We start from the raw sequence: 17,913 nt of genomic DNA on the forward strand, positions 1-17,913 counted from the left end.
CCATATATGTTACATTGCCAGATATAATCCTTAAGAGTAAGGCAATCCCCAAGACTAATGCAATCCACCTTATCTGCCAGGTTTTGCAGAGAAGCCAGTTAGTTGCATGGATGTTTTACAGATCTTGCTACTTAAGCTCTCTTTTTTTCAGACTTATCCTAGCTCTTTACACTTCAGGATCATCATCCAAAATCAGTAATTTCAAGCCACAGGCAAAAGCCTGAAACTGGTCATTTAGCAAGTGGAAGGCATAAGTGTGGGAATATTTGAAGGGTGGATAATGTGAAGCAATCAAGAAGGTGTGAGAACTGCAGAGCATGGTCACTAGGCCATTGGTAAAGAATCACTGCAAGAAGGTTGTAATTGACAAGAAAGAGAGCAAAATGCAGTCACTCAAAAGTGAGCACTGAGGCAGACTGCTGGGGATTAAAAAACACGCATTTCCACCACTGTTTAATTCTCCATTCATAATCTCACCTCTGTTCTTTCTCGAGAATATTCCTTTCTTTTTTTCATTACTTTCTCTCTGGAGCTCATTAACAAGACTGTATCAGTTACTTGACAGAAAAGATGGGGGCCAAGGTCACTGTGTTCATTCAGATCTCAGTGAGAAACACTAGACTGTTCACCTTTTAACTCTCCCTGGCACACATACACATAATTCTCCCTCTTACACTGGCTATGCTGAGCACTGCATGGTATCCCAAAACAGAGTTTGCAATGGATTTATCAGATTCAAGACTGAAGCCATATTCTTTACAGACACTGGTGTCTTCTAGTGTATCCTTACTTTGGATTTCCATTAAATTTCTTCAGAATTTGTGTGGTTAATCCAGTTTCTGGGTTTTGTTTCTTTTCTTAAGGGCTGAGCAAAGAAACTGATAGTGGGCTTTGGCATCACAGTAAATATGCCCCGAGGTCTTCTAGCACCACTATAAAATATCTCTACTTTGTGCTGTTTGAAATTTCTTAAGAACAAGAAGCTCAACTTCATACTTCCAGACTTGACACCACATTCATCATTATCTGACCTTCCACATATAGCTGGCATAAAATCACCTGCTTAAATGCTGTTCCAGGTTGACAGCTGAGGAACTATGAGCTTGTGTCTCCTAGTTTAGTAGGAAAACTTTTTGAAGCTCTCAAGGATTAATTTGTTACTTTTATTATGATATGCTAAGCTGGAAGCGAGAGAAAGTTTTTACCTATTTACTTTCTCTAGCTATATGCCATAGAAACAAGATAAATTTAAACAGAGCTACAAAACCCCATTTAACAGTATCCCAATATCCTCATTTGACACAGTTTTCATTTTTGTTTGTTGTGCAGCCTGCATGTTACAATTTTTATTCTTGTCACAGATTCTCTGAGTCTATAGCAGATGCAAGTAATGTACATCTGAGTCTAACAGGTCATTCTCCTAGCCTGCTTGTCAAGTCAACGACAAACGAGGATGGAAATTGGCATCTTGCATAGCATCAAAATGGTGATCAGTTCCTCAAACGCAGATTGAATGAGTTGGAACTCTGAAAGGCATTGCCTGACCTGTTATTGTGATTTAACCTGGCAAATGGCAGAGCACCACACAGTTGTTCGCTCACTATCCCCCTTCTCAGTGAGACTGGGGAGAGAACTGGAAAGAAAAAAAAAGAAAAATGGAACTCATAGGTTGAGATTTTAAAAACCTATATACAAAGATAAAGAAAATAATAATTATGACAAACATATATATGAATGTATGTAACAAATGATGCACAAGTAATTACTTACCTTTCCCCGACCAATGCCCAGCTAGCCCTCTGAGCAATGGAAAAGAGCGAGATGAACTCCCACTTCCCTTCAGAATTTCTTCCACTTGATGCCATATGGTATGGACCATCCCTTTGGCCAATTAAAGTTAGTTGTCCTAAGTCCTCCCAGCTCCTTTGGCACTTTGCTGTTGATGGCCTTCATTCTATGTAATGCTTAGCAGGCAGCCATAAACACTGGTGTGTAGTCAGCGTTGTTTTTCTCCTAGAACCAAAATGTAGCATCATATTGGACACTCTGAAGAAAACAGTTCATTCCCAGCTGGAACTAAGACACCTGTCATCTTCTGTGCCCCAAATCTGTTTGGTTTTCAGTATGGCTTACTTCTCTTTGCTGACATAGACTGAAATCTATGCAAGGAGGAACAAGAGTGTGGTTCTAGATAATAAAAAGGACCAACAGAAATTATGCACAAGACAAAAAGTCCTTGAAGATCTAGGCTCCCAAAGTAATTATAGAATCACAGAATCTTTATGGTTGGAGAAGACCACTAAGATCATCTAGTCCAACCATCCACATAATACCAGTATCTCCAACTAAACCATGTTCCTTAGTACCACATCTCCATGATTCTTGAACACCTCCGGGGACATGAGTCAGCCACCTCCCCAGGAAGCCCATTACAGCACCTGACTACAATTTTGGAGTTTTTCCTAATATCTAAAGTGAACCTTCTCTGGCACAACTTGAGGACATTTCCTCTCGTCCTGTGTTTCATCCCCTCTAGGAGCACCAGCCGGAATGGATAAGCAAATAGACAACAGAAGAACGTAATAAAATCATTTAAGATATCAAGATGCTGCTATATGGCACAGGCTGGTGGCTGTGAGTAAAGGCTGTCACAGGTTCTGGAACAGACCTGTTAGCTTTATTTTCAAATGAGCCAATCACCAAAAATTTCTCCTGAATCTGTGATGTGCTTTAACGCTCATGGTTTCACATGCTATGAGTTTCAATGTCTGTGAAATGAGGAACAAACATTCACAAATTCACTGTCAGGAATTTGGACAGGATTTAAATCGATGTTTGTTTCTTCTTTCCTTTTGTAGGAAGCATTTTTTCTGGTCTGAGTTTGTGATGGTATCCCTCTTCTAAGGGTACATTGTCACTCAGCTGGTCAGTATCTGTTAGTAATAATGTACTTTTGATATACAGCAAGCTGCATACAAGAATGAGGCATAGTGACCTTGTATGTCTACCTACCTTGTTGGAATGTTCTCTCACTTAGCAGCCAAAAGCAGATATGGAGGGAAGATAAGGATGGGGTAAGTCTGCAGTGATATTGCCTCTCATCCTAATGATGATGTGTTAGTGACTTTCCATATAAAGACTTGCATATTAGTATCTATTAGATCCAAGGATTTTCAGCTACTTATGTAGTTACCTACTGTAGATGTAGATTTTGGGCTTGTACATCATTTTGTAATCAAGTTGACAATGTATTCTAATGAAATGCAAAAAGTTTCTGATGTTTTCTATTTTGGCCCTACAATCTGATGAATTAATATATGTCAAAATTTCTAACAAGGAGTTCCTATACTGTAACTTTAAGGCAAATGTTTTCAGACCAGCGTCTTTTTTCTAGTTGGCCACAGTTAAGAGCCAATCCATTTGTCTGTGTATGACTGTTTTCCTTGATGTATACTCTCCATTGTTCAACAATTAATGTAATCTGCTGCTTTATTGTCTAGTGACTTAGTCCTAGTTACTTAGTATTTCTTAACAGTTTGATTTTGGTTTTATGATCCTAAAAAAATCAGTATCAGTGGATTTTACGCAGTCCTCAATGTGTTTTTCAGAATCGTCCACAAACATATAAGATATAACAAGCTATAGCAAAACTCATTTTCATATGTAAATGGTCACTTTCATGCATTGTGAACAGTTTATTTCTTCTCTTTATTTCTCATTCCTATATAGACAATAATACAATAATAAATTCCTTTGTTGCTGTTGTTTTGCATTCTTCTTTTCCTTGGGACGTTTTGATGTATTTGAGGTAAACATTTAAAAACATACAAAAATATAACATAAATTAGATGACCCTTGCCTGTGTTAAAAGAATTCCAGCACATTGTTGATATATGATTAACCTGGTTAAAGGTCCATGTTAGCTCTTCTCCTAACATCATATTGAAACCTTATCAATTAATATTTCAATTTGAGATATCCTGTTGCATTCCTCATTAAGAAAAATTCTGGTCAAGGAATCTCTTTAACCGTATACTTAGTACAGCAGGCCTGGGATTTCTTTTAGTTATTTTTTTTTCATTTTAACATTTTCTTGAATGTTTATTTTTCATATGGTTTACATATGGATCATCAGTTGGCCCTACAGATCCACGCATAATAGGATTCCTCTCAACCTTGGGGAAAATAAATAAATAAATAAATAATAAGATAGAATTATTCTCCCTCCAGACTTATTAGTGGTTTTGTAGCCTATTTGCAAAAGTATACATTAACTTCTAGCTTGAACTTTTTGCAAAATGGCTTATTATTCTTAACTGTCTACTCTAGTGAGGTACTTAGCCTTTCTGATTTGAAGGTAAAATTTGAGAGATAATTTTTGTCATATTTTCCTCGAGTCTTTCTCTGATTCCTTTTCATCACTGTCTGTGTTGCTTTTGTTAAATCAGTTTGTTGGTATTAATTTATTTGTATCTGCTCTGTGTAGTTCTGTAGATATATGAGCCAGCAATGTGCACTTGCAGCCCAGAAGACCAACTGCTTCCTGGGCCGCATTAAAAGAGAGGTAGCCACCAGGACAAGTGAGGTGGCTGTTCCCCTCTACTCTGCCTTGTAAGGCCCCATCTGGAGTACTCAGAGGGTGGTGAGGCAACGGAACAGGTTGCCCAAAGAAGTTATGGATACACCACCCTTGGAGGTGTTCAAGGCCAGGTTGGGAGCGGTCCTGTGCAACACAATCTGAGGTTGGCAACCTTGCCTACAGCAGAGGGGTGGAACAAGATGATCTTTAAGGTGCCTTACAACATAAGCCATTTTACGATTCTACGATACTTAACATTAATGTAAAGTATTAGGAGGGATGCTGAATTAAAGTATAGTGTGGTCATTATTCTAGAGAGGCTCTTTAGTGCTGTTAGTTTGAATCGTACCTTGAGCATTTCTCAGAACTGCGTGAGGTCTTTTCCATTTTGTGGGTTTCATGACACATTGCAAAAAGCAGCCATGATGCTATCTGAAATTTCTGTCTCTTCATTAGTAAGTTAGAAACATAAACAGATTTTATAATAATCACTAACAGTATTAAGATATTTCTCAGTGTCCTGAGGCTGAACTGCAAACCTAGCACTTTTCAGCCAGTAACTGTCGTGTAAAGGCACAGCTGTTGCTGCCCTCCACTGGCTGAGACCTCTGTTCTCTCAGTCCTCTTAATGTAATTGAGAAGAAACTGAAGGCACCCGTTTCAGTGCAAGAACACACTACAGAAGTGAAGGTGTTTTTCAGATATTACATTAACTATTCTCCTTGTCTCTTCAGGAGCCGATTGTGTGGAACCATCTCTTGAAAAGCCGTGCTTTTATTATGTACAACATACTTTCCCTCATTGCTAATGTGAGGAGGTTAATGAGAGGTATTGTTAATGTAAATAAAGATGCATTTGAGCTGTAAGACTGCTAAAGACTAGTTGATAGAAGGTTGTTATTATTACTTTAGAAATTCCAGATTTTTTTCAGCTCTTGGTTTGGAGTTCCCATCTGCAATTGGATGGTAGGGTCCAGTTGTTCCTTTTGGCTATCAATTGGTAAGCCTCTTTGCTCTTGATTGAATAGGCATCTGGACAGAAGAAAACCACTACCTGCTTTATTTTTGCCTGCTGAAAAACAAATGAAAAATGGCTCAAATACCTCATAATCTCTGGGAGAAGTGGCTAAATAGCAAACATAGTATAATCATTTGTGCAGTATGCCCTCGCAGTCCAGAAAGCCAACTGTATCCTGGACTGCATCAAAAGAAGAGTGGCCAGTAGGTTGAAGGATGTGATCCTGCCAAGCTACTCTGTGCTGGTGAGGCCTCACCTGGTGTGCTGCATCCAGATGTGGAGTTCTCAGTACAGGAGAGACATAGATCTGTTGGAGTGCATCCAGAGCAGGGCCACAGAAATCATCCAAGTGAGGGAACAGCTCTCCTACCAGGATAGGTTGAAAGATCTGGGGATGTTCAGCCTGGAGAAGAGAAGACCCTGAGGTGACCTGATAGTGGCCTATCAGTATCTAAAAGGGAGATACAATAAAGAAAGGGACAGACTCCTTAGGAGAGTCTGTGGTGACAGGATAAGGAGAAATGGTTTCAAACTTAAAGAGCATAGATTTAGGTAGGAGATAAGGAAAAAGTCTTTTGCAGGGAGGGTGGTAAGGCACTGGCACAGGTTGTCCAGAGATGTGATGGAAACCCTGTCCCTGAAAACATTCAAGGCCTGGCTGGACCAGGCTCTGAGCAAGCTAATACAGCTGTTGGTGTCCCTGTTCATCGCAGGGGAATTGAACTAAATGACCTTTAAAGCTCCTTTCCAACTCTAGGAATTTTATAATTCTCAGAGAGTTTCTAGGGTTATAACGATGACATCTTATTACCATTGTTGTGGGAGTTCATTCACAACATTATATAAACACACTTGGAAAATGTGTGGGTTAATAATTTTTTTTTTTTTTCTCATAGCAGCTTCAGTTTAGATGTGTGCAGTTTGGATTGCACAGCTAGGCATTCAAAGTAAGAGTGTCTGAGGGATCTGGGATTGATTAGTCTGGTTGTCCCAGGAGAGATTCAGGTTGAATCTTATGATAAATTTCTTCTCAGAAAGAGTAGTCAGGTGCTGGAATGGGCTGCCCAGGGTTGAGTTACTGTCTCTGGAAGTGTTAAAGAATCGTGGAGATGTGGTACTGAAGGACATGGTTAGTGGGCATGGTGAGGATGGGTTGGTGTTGGACTTGGTGATCTTAGAGTTATTTTCCAACCTTAATGATTCTATGATTCTAAGGTTTCACACACTTCATAGTGGGCATTTACACAGTGCTCACATTCTTCTTCTCAGTCTCCATTATTTCTATGATTGTATAGGTAAGACAAAGTAAGCCAACTGTGGAAGAAGGTAGGAAGGGAATGTGGGTGCTGGCCCTCCCCATCTGAAGACAGCCTCCCCAGACAAGAAGCCTTTCAGATGCCACATATAATTTTGTCATTCAGAGGGATTAATTTGGGACTGTGAGGAAGGCCATGTGGGCATGCTCTGTGGTGTTTTAGAGGAGAGGAAAACAGGCTTTGCTATTGCAGACAGAAGACATGGTAAAACTGATCACAAGGTGAAAGATAAAAGAAATGCTGGTTACCTGGACCAAATCTTTTTAACCAGTAATTCATATTTCTGCTTCCCAAAAAATGATCATTTCAGAGTTTTCAGAATAAGGATAAATGAAGGAAAACAGATGCTTGCCAGCTGTTTTTGCATTCTTTCTTTTACGCTATTGTTATCTTAGGAAAGAAAGCACATGAGATGTGTAAACATATATGATAATTTGAAGCTTAAATTGACTATTTCTAGCTATCCTTACAGTGGAATGTCTGGATGCTTTCATGAAGAAGCTTCATCCATGGAGTCTTTTTCAAAAAAATCCTGTGTAGTCCAATATCCTAGCATATGAGTGATACTACCCAACATTTAGTTGCTGCAAGAAGGCATATAAAGTGAAAAAAACTTTAGTGAAAGAGAACTGTGGGACATAGAAGATCCCTGTAGGTTGAGGTGTTCAGGAACGCTGAAGAAGGTGATCCATTATGTAAAGATGACAAGGGAGTGAACTAGGCAATTATTTCCTATTTCAAATGTGTATACCTGGAGTCCGTGGTTAAAGGAAGAGAATATTTATGCAGACTTTGTAAAAAGAGCTGTATAACGGTGATATAACTGATACTCAGGAATATCGGGCTGGGAAATTCACCGTGTATGAATTTCAATTAACAAGCACATTCTTTGTGCTCTTTTAAAATGAGACTACATCAGTCTGAGGAGGGAGCAAGTCTACAGGTAGATCTGCTACAAGGAAGAAGACTATTCAAGTATGGTTTTACTGAAAACAAGATAATTTTGCCAAACCACTTTCAGACTCTGAGATATCTCCTATTTCCTTTCAGCACAATTCCTATTTCTAACACTAACATACAGCAGCGAGAACATACATGAAATTGAAATTACTGTTTTGACCTGTCGTTGTCTGTGCTCCGGCTTAGGACAATATTAGCTGTGCTACAGAAGTTCAGCTATTCCAGATTATAGAAATGTCACTCATGTTGACTTCAATTTTAAGAAAATTTCAGAATATCCTAATTACCTAAAGAGCCAGTGGAACATACTAGTATGTTGTGATGATAGATTGCATGTGTGTCATTGGGTCTTGTTAAAAAGTTTGTTTCTTTTCTTTCATGTTATGCTGCATTATAGGAAGGAAAACAGTGTTCCTGTCAGTTCCTAGACATGTGTCAGAAGCTGAGTACTGGGATGAGTCAGTATGGAATAGTCATCTGATAGTTTTAGGACACAGTGCGGTTTGATAGATGCAAAAACTTGTTTCCAGCCCTTTTATTTTCCCTCTGGCTCTTCTCTACCTGTATCACTGAGAACTTAGCAACTTCACCTCAGGTACATGACTGAGTCATAGCTGCAGCAAAGAGTCAGACAGCCCAGAACAATTAATCAGGTTCTTATAGATGCCTGAAGTATAAAGCAATAAGCTCCCAGGCTCACAAGACAACTCTCAGCTTTCTAGGAGGCCATTTTAACATGGCTACCCAATGGTGGCCAGAGAGACAGTAATCATGACTGGGTGGCTGCCTGTAAGGTGCTGCAAGGTTGAAGCTCGATAGAGGCTAGAAGCAGCAATAGGGCTGAGCACAAAGCCCTCTGAGACTGGATTACTGCAAAATAGTTCATTTCTGAAATTAGCAAACTGATTCCTGAAGACATTACCCTGAAGAAATGGAAAAGTCATACACCATTTACCAGTGGGGTGCCTAAATATTAATATCTAGAGCCATCTTGTACAACATAAGTGTTCCTTCTTGCTTCTGTCTGCCATCACAGAAGGAAAAGGCCTCGTGTAGATCCTTTGAAACATCTGCCAGTTCCATACAGTTGTCTCAGAAATAGCGGTCATCTCAAATGAAGTACATGGCTGTATTCAAACAACTGGACCTATCCACATTTTTTCAGAGATCAACAAAATGGTTCTTAATGTGATCCCTGTGTCTTCTTTTGAAAAAGAACAATTTGAAGCCACCTTCTTCAAGTAAATTTTGATGAAAATACCATGATATGAGAAATTAATATGGAGAATTGCAGCCCCACAGGAGCAACAGCCTTCCCTGAAGTCCGTGGGACTGATACTCTTGGCAGGACAGCCATGGAGCCTCTGTCTAAAGCTGGTGGTGAAAGAATCCCAGCATTCTATTTTATCAGCTCTCATCCTGGCTGCTGGTGTTTGCTGGAGGAACAGCCTTGCTACTCATGAAGCTTGCAGCGGGAAGGCTTGATGTACATGAGATGGTCCTGTACTTCTTGCATAGAGAATACCCTACTTTATTAATCCCATACCTTGCTGTTTTCCAGCCACACTGAAATCATTCCCTCAGAGGAGACAAGCACTAAAGTAAATACAGGTGAAGCATTTACTACATGCAGATGCTGACAACACATGCTGTATGCACAGGAACAGTCCTAGTCCCAAGCAAAGATAAACATACCAAGGGAGTAAGTATCCAGGAGCAGCACAGAAAAACCAGGCTTGCTGCTGCTTACCATGAAGGATGGCTTGGGAGCTGCTGCTGACAGTATTGTGCCAGTGGGAAGCAGGCGCCATTCTCCCCAGACAGATGGGCAAGTACAGCCCTGGTGCACTCTGTCCCTTACCTTTCCCTTCCACATTCCACATTCGAAGTCAGGAACAGTCTGGTTCTTGCACCTTATTTTGAGACAACAAAACATGACTATGCCTGCAGAACTCAGAAGATTTGAATTGGCTCTTTGTCTGAAGAAGTTCATTCAGTTTACATATAAATGTAGATTAGCTCCAGGAGGTTTCTAAATCTGTTCCATGTAGCTGTCAAGTCTTTTCTGCAACCATAAGGCTTGTCTAAGGTATTGATATCACAGCATTATCAAACTATCCCCAGGCAGATTTTATTCAAATACAAACTTTGTATCATAGAATCACCAAGGTTGGAAAAGACCTCCAAGATCACTAGTCTAACTGTCCACATACAATTAATATTTCCCCATTAAACCATGTTCCTTAGTACCACATCTAAATGTTTCTTGAACACCTCCAGGTACAGTGACTCAACTACCTCCCTGGGCAGCCCATTCCAGCACCTGACTACTCTTTCTGAGAAGAAATTTTCCCCAGTATTCAACCTGAACTTCCCCTGACACAACTTTGTCCTATCACTGTTACATGGGATAAGAAGCAAATCCCCACCTCACTACAACCTTTTTTCAGAGAGATGGAGAAAGCCGTAAGGTCTCCCCTGAGCATCCTCTTCTCCACATTAAACAATCCCAGGTCCCTGAGCCACTCCTCAGAAGAGTTGTGTTCCAGACTCCTCACCAGCTTTATTGCCCTTCTCTGTACACACACTGGGGTCTCAATGCCTTTCTTGTAGCAAGGGGCCCAAAACAGAACACCGTACATGAAGTGCAGCCTCATCAGAGCTGAGTACGGAGGGACGATCATTTCCCAGGTCCTTCTGACTACACTGTTTACATACAAGCCAGGATGCTTATTGGCCTTCTTGGCTATCTGGGCATACTGCTTGTTCATGTTCAGAGAAGCAGCAACTAACACCCCCAGGTCCACTTCCTCCACATAGTCTTCCAGCCACTCTGCCCCAAGCCTGTAGCATTGCCCAGGGATTTTGTGGACAAAGTGCAGGACCTGACACTTGATCTTGAATTTCATCTCACTGACCTCAGCCCATTGATCCAACCTGTCCAGGTTCCTCAGTAGGGCCTTCGTATCCTCAGGCAGATTGACACTTCCTCCCAACTTGGTGTTGTCTGCAAACTTACTGAGAGTGCACTCAATTCCCTCATCCAAATCATCAATAAAGACATTAAATAGGACTGGTCTCAATACCAACCCCTGGGGAACACCACTCGTGACTGCTTGCTGTTTGAATTTAACTCCACCACTACTCTCTGGGCTTTGTCATCCAGACAGTTTTTTAGCCAGCGAAGAGTGTACCTGTCCAAGCCACAGGCTGCCAGCTTCTCCAGGAAAATACCATGAGAGAAAGTTTCAAAGGGTTTGCTGAAGTCTAGGTAGACTTCGTCAACAGTCTTTCTCTTATCCACCAAGTGGGTCTTTTATCATAGGAGATCAGGTTGGTCAAGCAGGACTTACCTTTCATCAACCCATGCTGGCTGGGCCTGATCCTTCAGTTGTTGTTCACATGCCATGTGATCTCACTCAAGATGATCTGTTCCATACCCTTTCCTGACACCAAGGTCAGGACGACAGGCCTGTAGTTCTCCAGACACTCCTTATAACCCTTCTTGTAGATGAGAGTCACGCTGGCAAGCCTCCAATCCTCAGGGACCACTCTGGTTGACTAGGAATACTGATGGTGGAAAGTGGCTTGGCAATCATCTCCACCAGCTCTCTCAGCACCCTCAGGTGCGTGTAATTCAACTCCACAAGAGTTCCCCTGTGATTCATTCCTTAATTTGGTATTCAGTTTTAACACTCTTCTAGAGGACTATTGACCTCCAGATTTAACTGCAGAAAGTACTTGGCAAGACAAAACCACCTCCTCACTAGGCAGTGATCAGAACTTGCTAACAGCTGCCATGGCATTAAACAAGAAAGAAATTATTACCATCAATAAAGATCTGTCTGGGTGTCTCAGTGCATTACTGCTGAATACACTCTAACTCATACAAGCCGGATGTAAACTTATAGTCCTGTTTAAACAAAACAGGAAGGGGAATCGTGTATAGTTTATGCTGGATCTTTGCAGAGGCTGAAATGGGAACAAGTAACTGTATTAATAATGGTGTGTCACTGAATGCCTTCAGCTCTGCCTTGAATAAATGACATGACATTTTCTTGCCACTCAATGAGTTTTTCAGTTGTCTTAGTTACAGAATTTTATTAGATTTCTCAGCTCTACAAGAAAATCTGTGAGACTTGATCCCACTTTAAGCAGGGAGTTGAACTAAATGACCTTTCTCCCACGTAAATTTTTCTGTGCTTTAAAATGGAGATGGTTGTGAAAAGGAAAAGGAACAATAAAAAGTACATTTCAAGGAGAAATTCAAGCAAATTGGTACTTACCAAAGCATCTTGTGGAAGTGTCTTCAGAGAACATGTATCCCACTGGATTTTGGGCTGAAGTCATTAAATTAAAGTCAGCCTTCCACAATGTGTGTAAAGTAGGTTTAATTTAAACCCTTGCAGGGCCATGGACATGAGGAATCTCTCACTCTCAGCAGGGACAGGACCACAGAAAACTCAGGATTCTTTGCGGTAGCTAATGATTCAACAAAGGATGCTATTTCCTGTGTTACACATAGTTTGTGATTAAATGTCTTTCCCCTGAGAAGACTTTTCTGTGGAATGAATGCTTCTATTTTCATTGAAAAAGTTTATCTGAAAAGTTTTACCTGTCAAAAAATGTTCATATTTTCAAGAACTCTAAATTAATTTTTCTCTTATCGGAAAAGATGTGAAAAGATGTCAAAACTGCTTTCAATCTGAACTGCACATCTTATTATTCAGATTTAGATGTCATTAATTCTGTATTTTCTATATTGTATTAGCATAATTATATCATGTTCCTTACAGTTTATATGATTATATGCTATAGCTGGAGCAGAGTGCACCACAGAAGTATGAAACACTACAGGTGATAATTAAAGGACATTCTGAGGAGGAGGAGAAGGTAAACAAACTAGTTTAAGGATGGAATGTGTTAAATCTTCCAGAGGTGTAATGTTCTGAGAATACCTGCAAAGTCAGGGTAGAACAGCAGGGACCCAGGCTTCCCTCCAGGTTTATACTCCTATGTTTCACCCCTCTTGCTACGGCAGAAGATAGTCATGTCCTTTAATGCCCAGGTGGGAAGGGCTCAGCTATTGCAAAGTGACACTGTAACTAGCACAAGCCACAATGCTGAGTGTTTCATTCAGGTCACACAATGCATGCCAATGCAGTATTCTGCTGCACAAGGCTTTGCTTTGTACAAAATGCACAGCCTGGGCTTTGACCACTGCATTTGTTTAAGGTCCTGGGATTATTTTTCTTTGCTATACTCAATTTGCTAATCCAAACGCTGACCAGACATTACTGTGGACAAATGGGCTCCCAGTTGCTTCCACTGGCTATCTGTACGTCAGCAGGCTGTAGTCTTCGCTTTCTCCATGAGCTGTTGTTCAGTTGATGGACCTACTAGTTACTGGGCCTTTGAGGGGAAGCTGAGTTTCAGCAGTTTGTGGGTGATTCTATCTATAAGCTGGTCGTTGTGCTTGCAACATTTCTACAGGGAGTCTTGTCTGTGGAGCTAAATTGTTAAATTTGTTGTACAGATATGTTGACATTTCCTGTGCATCCAAAAAAAAAAAACTAAGGAGAAAGACACTAACCATAAGGAAAAATAGCTCTCCAAGAAACCATGCAGTGCAGTCTTCTGGATCTAACTGAAAACAATAGTGTACCAGGACACCAGTAAAATCCCTGCATAGAAATAAGAATCCACAAACCATTTCAAGATTACAGATTTCATCTTCATTATTCCTCGACTTTTACTGCCATCTATTGGCTATGACTGAAAGACTCATTGTTGGCTCTTAAACATATGTCTCTTTTGCTTTATGTATGTAAGAGCTACAAGTTTTAATACAAATCATTTCTGCTTCACTTGGGAGGTCTTTCTTTCCCACTTAAATCACTTTGATTCACTGTTAGGTTTTAAGCCCAGATACTGAATTGCTGGTGGCAAAAAAAAAAAAAAAAAAAAAAAAAAGACTTTTGGCAGATAGAAATTACTGTGAAATGTTTATTTTCAAAATGTGAACACAAATATAGCACTGAAATTACACAAAAATAAGAAAACCACTACAGTTTTCCAGCCTCTTAAAGTTCCATAGATGACAAATATTCTTGCTAAGAGCTAAGCTCCTTTTCAAGTAGAAAGGATACTTCTGTACTTGTTATCATTACTGGGACCTGGTTCAGAGAAATAGGGGAGAAGTTATCTCTGAAGAGCAGCCCATCTAGAGGTGAATCACAGAGCTCAAGCCTGTGGACACCTTGTTCCTTTGCACAGAGCCAACAGTTGGCATTCATCCAATGTTTTTAAAATGGTAAATAAAAAATATATATATGGAAACATATCAACTTGACTGTCGCCTCACAGTTCAGTGCTTGAGTGAATAGATTCCTCACCTTGATAAAGACCTTCCTTCTGTCATTCTGTCATTATGTGATATACTTAATAGTCAGAAAAACACGTATTTTGTGAATTCACTTTATATAACATTAATCCATGTGACACTGCATGAAGCCTTGGCTGGATAAGTGATAAAAGGGAGCATCCAGAAAAAAGGAATGGAGGAGGAAGCCAATGCAAATTTAGGTAAGGCAGAAGGAAAGGATGGGTTCTGTGCCTGTGGCAAAGACAAGATGCAGGAAGTCGCAGGTAGGGGAACAGGCTTTCCCTGAGTTAGCTACTACTTAGTAGCTTAGAAAGGAGCCAAAGACACACAGGAAGGTTCAGTGGATGTATGTGCAATTCAGCTGGCTTTGAGGTTCTTCTGCCAGAAGATTAACACAGTAGCTTCTTTAGTCTGTGCACACTAATGCTTGCACTTTTTTCAACATGGTTTGAAAATACTACACTATAGAGAAGGGTATGAATTATCCTGGAATATAAGCCTCTGCATGGAGATGAGCTCTCTTCTGAAGAATAGTACAAAACAGGAAAGCAGAGTGAGGGCAATGAGTCAACAGAGGCAGTCTGGGCACCGAGTGAGCCTGAAAACAAATCTAGCAAGCTTGTGCTAAATTCCTTCTTCATTTTCTTTATTAAAAGGCATACTGGCATGGCAGTACAGTACTATATTTTAGCCTTGTCAACTATCCAGTTTTTTACAGACTTGGGAACCGATCAAAGTTTTTTAGATGTAAGTCTGTCAATAGAGAATTTTCCGCAGTTTTTGCAGACTGTTGGTCTGATCCTTGATCTCTTAGCAAAGTCCTATTCTCTAGAAGCAGCAGCTTTTTCTCAAGTGCATGTCTGTCAACTCTGGCCTGCAATCAGGTTCTTGGTATTTCAGAGATATCCAAAGACTCAAAATGACTTTGCTCATAAGCTTTCCTGCATTTTGTTACATGCAAGGCCTGCTGGAAATACTAACACCCCATTTAAGTCCCATCTGGATGTATTCAACATTATTTATAAGCAATAATTCTCAGATACTGCAACCAAATTTGAATCACATCTTCTGGCAGAACACATCAGGCCTTTGATCCAATACTTCCTAGCACAGTGTGAAGCTAAGGGCTGTTTTGTGATGGACTGTTCTTCATTTGCCATGCTGAAGCAGTGTAATGGTATGTAGACTACCAACACAGTCATATAGCACATTCAAATGAATTCTTTAACATTTTTACATACTTTGTTAATTTTATTTTGGGTAAATGCATTGATGAATGTAATCCAATTTCACTGTATTCTCTGATTGTCTACCGAAAAAAAAAAAGAAGTCCCATGTTCAGTATCAAATTTCTCAGAGTGGGCTTGGAGATACTTACAGGACAACATGAAGATCAAGGGAAAATGACTACTGGAATCTTTTGCTTTCCTTCCACTGATACTTTGTTATGCTTGCCAAGAGAGACTACCATAGCTTCAACGTGGAATATTTGTTAGATATTCTTTGTTTCTCTCCTATGTCATTACTAAAAATAATGTGTATTCTGAACACAGGCTGGTGGAGCAGCATTTTGCCTTAATCTGCTGTGTCCTGCAGATATTTAATCTATAAACTGTTCTGACTCCTTCTAGATTAAAGGACTTACAAGCTACCAATATTCTCCAATGAAGTCAGTGTGAGGTATTTTTTCTTAATAGAAGTCTTCAATAATAAGCAAATAAAACAACAACATCACCCCTCCCTCCCAAAAAAAACATAACACCAAGATACCACAAAGCCAAAGTGGCTGGATTCTGTAAAATGTCAACAAACTGACTTCAAACCAATACTAAAGATGGAATTTGAGAAATACTTCTCAAATTTCTGTTGATAACAGAAAACTGTGATGTAAAAATAATTAAGATCAGTACATCAATCCTATATATTTTAGATCCAATCATACACTTCAGGCTTAATCACAAGTCCATCCTTCCGACTGACTCAGTAGATCAAACCTTGCATGTTAATTGTTGCTGTTGCTACATGAACGCCATAACCTTAACTTTTCGATATGGAAGGTAAAGAGAAGAGTTTAAATGACCTGCCTGTGGCAGATCATTGTACTATCAATATTAGGACAACATCAACACAGGTACCAGCTGTAGTGAACATAAGGTCCCAAATATGCTAGCATGTGTGTAAGAGCATACTGTAGGACAAATTCTATCTTGAATCTGTGGTTTAAATTCATGATTAAAACACAAGAAGTCTCTTACATTTCCAACTAGACAGGGAAGATGAATGTTTTCCATTTTAAAGTCAGTTCTTCAGCTTTGAATGCCTTTATTCTCCAAAACTGGAAGAAAAAGGGGTATTTCTTAATTTCTGCATTTTACGAAACATGCCCCGAGAAAAATATAGCTTACTATTAAAAAAAATCTTTTTTTATTTGTACTACAGAAAATAATTTCTGTTCATGAAATCATTTGGATATGCTGTATTTAAATATTACTTTCTGCAACTGTTAAAACAAAACCATTCCACTTTATTGAAAGTTATCTAATTTTTTTCCAAGAAATATATTACAGAAGTTATTTTATATCTTCACATATTTCAGCTTCATTTAACACTGCATTTTCTAATTACAAAACTTGTTAGCTTGATCTGTATACCACATACTATGCAAAATCTTCAGAACTCCCGTTTTCCTCTTTGACTGCTCAGAAGAAACTGTGGCCCCTACAAAGCTATTTTGTAAGTGGAAAATGGTATTTATCTTTATAAATCATCAAATAGACTCTATCTATCTGATCTAGAATTCTTATGTCACACCACTATAAGTTCCTATGACTCAAAAATCATGCAGATGTAAAATCTTTTTTTTTTTTAAAAGAAATGATGATTTTTTTTATCTCTTTTATTATTTATGTTTAAAGCAGTACCTTTTCCATAGCTAGCACAGAGTAAGCAAGTTCTGTACAAAGGAATGCAAACACATTTTCAGGTTATAATAGGACTCAAGAGGCAACAATAATGAAACAGAGCTCTGTGGGAAAAGTGTAATACTGGTCATAAAAATCACAAACTACTTTTTAATCGAACGCAGGTACCTGTGGGATCCAAAATATGGAGTGCAGTTCCCCGAGGAGCCCACATGGAGCACCGGAAGAATCAGTAACCTGAGGAGAGAAACTCACTGCACACAATGAATGATGATCTATGCTCAAAAGTGTGAAAGAGCGAGAGAAAAGGTGGGGTTCAATGCCAAACTCAACAAAAGGGCGGGCTCCCAGCCTGACATGGCACCAAGACGTCTCTCACTCAGGATCTGTAAAAGCAACCATCCCTGGAGTCAGGATATAAATAACCTTTCCTCAGCATATCCAGAGGCTACCCTGCTCTCCTCAGCCTGTGTGCTTCTAGGTGCAGCCAAAACTCTGCTTTGTATAAACAATATACGTCATTCAGTGCGTAATGACACTTGCACTTTAGGGTATCTTGCCTAGCCTCCATCCAAAGGTACGAATTCCTCTGTTCCTGTGCCACATGTCCCAGACTCATGCAGGTGTTTCATGTCCCACCCAAATTTTAGAAACAACAAGTTACTTGGAAAAGAAATAAATATGTTTTCAAGCAATTACCCAGAATCAGCAGACAGTTGAAAACAGTAGCAGTAG

General features: G+C 39.7%; 1 long non-coding RNA gene across 2 annotated transcripts in view; it reads right to left on the reverse strand.

Annotated features, from left to right (window-relative positions):
* The window catches only part of LOC146545447 (uncharacterized), a 32,532-nt gene extending 22,423 nt beyond the window's left edge, over nucleotides 1-10,109 (reverse strand). For both annotated transcript variants that reach the window (XR_014886435.1, XR_014886434.1), the window contains exons 1-2: nucleotides 5,853-10,109; nucleotides 1,771-2,013 (exon numbers count right to left, since the gene is read on the reverse strand). This is a non-coding gene — a long non-coding RNA (uncharacterized LOC146545447). The remainder of the gene's footprint in view (nucleotides 1-1,770; nucleotides 2,014-5,852) is intronic.
* Nucleotides 10,110-17,913: the final 7,804 nt, after the last annotated feature.

The sequence above is a fragment of the Meleagris gallopavo genome, chromosome 1 (genome assembly GCF_905368555.1).
Source record: "Meleagris gallopavo chromosome 1, MGAL_WU_HG_1.1, whole genome shotgun sequence".
Classification (NCBI taxonomy): Eukaryota; Metazoa; Chordata; class Aves; order Galliformes; family Phasianidae; genus Meleagris; species Meleagris gallopavo.